Source organism: Octodon degus, unplaced genomic scaffold (assembly GCF_000260255.1).
Source record: "Octodon degus isolate 3935 unplaced genomic scaffold, OctDeg1.0 scaffold00485, whole genome shotgun sequence".
In the NCBI taxonomy this organism is placed as follows: Eukaryota; Metazoa; Chordata; class Mammalia; order Rodentia; family Octodontidae; genus Octodon; species Octodon degus.
This window is the reverse complement of record NW_004525061.1, coordinates 287,118-290,584: the sequence shown is the minus strand read 5'-3', so window position 1 is coordinate 290,584 and position 3,467 is coordinate 287,118. Positions and strand designations below refer to the sequence as shown.

Below are 3,467 nucleotides of genomic sequence, written 5' to 3'. Positions count from 1 at the left end.
GCTGTCTCTAATCAAAAGTGGAGTGGAAATAGAAGATTTTACTTTTTATTTTCCAATTCTTTTAGAAAACTCTTTTTAGTATTCTTGTAGAAGAAATATTTAAAATTCCCCTTTCATTTTAATCCAGTTTTTTCATTTTCACATTTCTATCACCAGATTTTGTCTTTCTGCATGTTTTAGAACTGGGCTTTCTAGCCCCAAATATTTTAGTGTAACAAGGGTGAATATTGTGGCTACGGGGATCTTTTTTAAAAAATTCAGGTCGCATCGCTGTAGCTGGGATGGAGCTGGTGCTCTCTCCAGCAGCGTGGAAAAGTCCACAGCCACGTCCTGCCTGAGTCATCTGTGTACACCGAGCAGGCAGGGCCCGCGAGGTCGGTGCCCCCAAGAGCGGCTTTGCGGGAGGCAGCCGAGGAGGGGCAGCGAACCCGTCTGGAAGTCCAACTGTCAGACTCCAGTTCTGAAAAAGGGACCCTCAGCTGAAAACTGATTTAAGTACAGAAATGAAGTAGATTTAGGACCCTGATGATATTACTTAGTTTTCTCACTCTCTCTCCCTCTTGATCGCCAACGATTCTGCTTCTATTCCCACCCCCATCACTCTCTCTCTCTCTCTCTCTCTCTCTCTCTCTCTCTCTCTCTCTCTCTCTCTCTCTCTCTCTCCAGGTGGCGGAAGCCTCTCTTACGCCATCTGCAGGCTCAGGAGGGGTAAGGCCGCTTCCAGGGGTGCTTCTTTCCCTTTACTTAGGGCACTTGTACCAGGGTGGTACTTTCTTCTTCCAAGAGGAAATGAAAAAGGACAAGGAGATTTTTTAAGACGGCATTTACGTAAGATAACTTTTAATAGGAAATGTGCTTCTGCAGAGCCCCACTGCGCAGGTGCACTGCAGGAGCGTGTGCACTCCAGAGCGAGGCACGTCACTCACTGAAGATGAATCGCAGCAGGCGCACACAGCAAAATCTCTTCTGGTGCACAAGACCCGCTGGGCTGAAGGCTGCCTGATCCAGTTCCATGCCTGTGACTACCACATACCCTTCCCACACCCAAACTACCTACCCTAAGCCAGTTCCAGTACCACCTTGCAGACGGTTCCAATGGTTCCTCAGATCCACGTTCTTCCTTCTCTGCCCATGCAACAAGGATGTACTCCGTTCTCCAGGAAGCTTTTTGTTTTGTGTTGTGTTGCTTGGTAGACTTCACTTCATAGAGCAGTATTAGATATATAGAAAAAATAAGTGAAAAGTAGAGAGATTTCCTATGTGGTCTCAACCTCTGCACCATGACCAGAACTCTCCACTAGAGTGGCATATTTGCTACAACTGATGCATCTACATGGCCACGTTACTACCCCACAAGGCCTCTACTTTATGCTACATTCCCATTAGGCTTCACTCATGGTGTTGTAATTCCGTGGGTTGGGAGCAGCTGGGCCGATGTATATTCATTATTACAGTGCCCTCCAGAATAGTTTCACTCTGAGCTTGGCTATTTATCCCCTCCAGCCTCTGGCAGTTCTTATCATCTTACTCTGTAGTTTTGCCCTTTCCGGCAAGCTTTCTTAGACCTCAGACCACTCCCAGAACTGCTGTCTGTGTATTTGGTCCCTTCTTTCTCCTAATCTTGTACCAGAACACTAAGCATTATTGCTTTATGCTCCAGAAGCTGTGAGTTTCTTGTCTTTGTGCTCTCAATATCTAGCCCAGAAGACACTCAAAATAATTACTCAATGAAGAAACAATTTTCATGCAAAAGAACCAATGGCTTTGAAGAGCAAACAGAATATGGAATGAAAGCTAGTAGCACTTTTTGCTTATGTTCTATGCACTGAACATTGTCATACTTTATTATACTATTTAATGCCTAAAGAGTTCAGTGGTGTAGCTGCTCACTAGTGAAGAAACAGACTGAGGAAAAAGACTGAGAAAGCCAGAGACTTGTCTAAGGAACCACGCATGCTAGCAGCCTGGCAGCTAAACAGAAAGCTCTGGCTAAGAGCCTTGGTATTTTTCTGTACACCAAGTAACAGTCAATGAGAGGGAGAACATTTGTATTGAGCTGCCCACAGAGAAAGTGAAAACAAAGGTTTCAACTCAAAGGTCACTTGCATGGATGACCCAAACTGGCTCTTTTGAAAGAATGCAGGTGAAAACATTTCACCATGTTCCTGTGCCTTTCGTACATGTCTGCAGTATTTCTGCTTCCCTCTTCAGTATTTTCACTTGTCCAGGTTCCGAGATAGACCTCTCATTCTAGTTAAAAGTTCCAAGGAGGAAAAATTACTGTTGCAGAAAATGCTCCAAGAAAGTCTCCTGTTTAATCTTTAGTTTCTCCTAAGAGCAAGAAATCTTTTGTTTTAATTCACCAAGTACTTTTACCTCTCAAGATGCTTGCAGTCCCTTTCAGTGTACCAGGTACTGGCTAAGTGTTGGGCCGTCACATCCCAGCTGTTGAAGGAGATCTCGCACTATAGGTGGATTTTTTGAGGAACAAGAGGTTAGTTGAGGTCAGTCTTCTATGAGGCTCCAACCCTGAAGGCTTCCACAAGAGCACGTGGTTTTCACGGCCTCTTTGGGTTGTTAGATTGATAGGCTCTGCTGAGTGGGTCTTGTCCCTGGAAGCTGCAGGCAGATGCAGATGCGGCTGCAGGGCCCCGAAGCCCTGGCTGGCCAGTTCACATGGCTGGTGTTGATGCTGGAAGTGGACTAAGGGCTCAGTAGTACAGAGTCACATATATACTCCATATGACCTGGACTTTTCAGACTGAGGACTGCTGGGGGTGAGGGTTGGGTCCATCGCAGTTTAGGATCTGGTCCTCAGGTTAAAATATCTCAAACTCCATGCTACCAGGCAGAGTCCCCAGAGGCAAGCAGTCACCCTGCTCACCTCTCCGTGGCATCCTATGCAAGCTCTGCCCACATGCCCTTCTGAACAGCAAGTCGCCCGAGGGCTGCTATGTCTTCCCCCTGGAACATGTTACCTTTTCCCCCACTTCCGCCTTTCTCAACTGAACTGCTCTCTTTTTAGACATCAGTCCTTGTTAGCAAGCATAGCAAACATTTAAACTTTGACCTTGGTTTTATTTCTTTTATTAATTTTTATTTTCAAATAATTATAGACTCATGGGAAGTCATAAAAACCTTACATAGAATTTTGGGTACCTGTCATTCCTTTTTACTGGGACACAACACCCAACACTCACAACTTAAAGGAGGAAATGTATCTTTTCTCTTATCATTTTACAAATCTGTAGTTCTTGGTCAGTTGGCTCCAAACAGCAAAGAGCGTGGTGGCAGGGCCAGCCACAGAGGAGATGTATTGTGCTGTGTCCTGGTGGCCTGAAAGCAGAGACAGGATCAAGGAGCCAGGGAGGGAGATGTGCCCTTGCATAACATGCATCCACGCACACAGATCCACAATTTTTAAAAATATCATAGGAGCCATTCAATGCAGATTTCCCTTTATTCTG

General features: G+C 45.4%; 1 long non-coding RNA gene across 1 annotated transcript; it reads right to left on the bottom strand.

Moving 5' to 3' along the window:
* Nucleotides 1–679: 679 nt before the first annotated feature.
* Nucleotides 680–2,461, bottom strand: LOC111814759. Its single transcript, XR_002819659.1, has 3 exons — nucleotides 2,377–2,461; nucleotides 1,080–1,200; nucleotides 680–776 (listed from the first exon to the last, which is right to left on the bottom strand). It is a non-coding gene; the product is annotated as an uncharacterized LOC111814759 (long non-coding RNA).
* Between the last annotated feature and the right edge of the window lie 1,006 nt (nucleotides 2,462–3,467).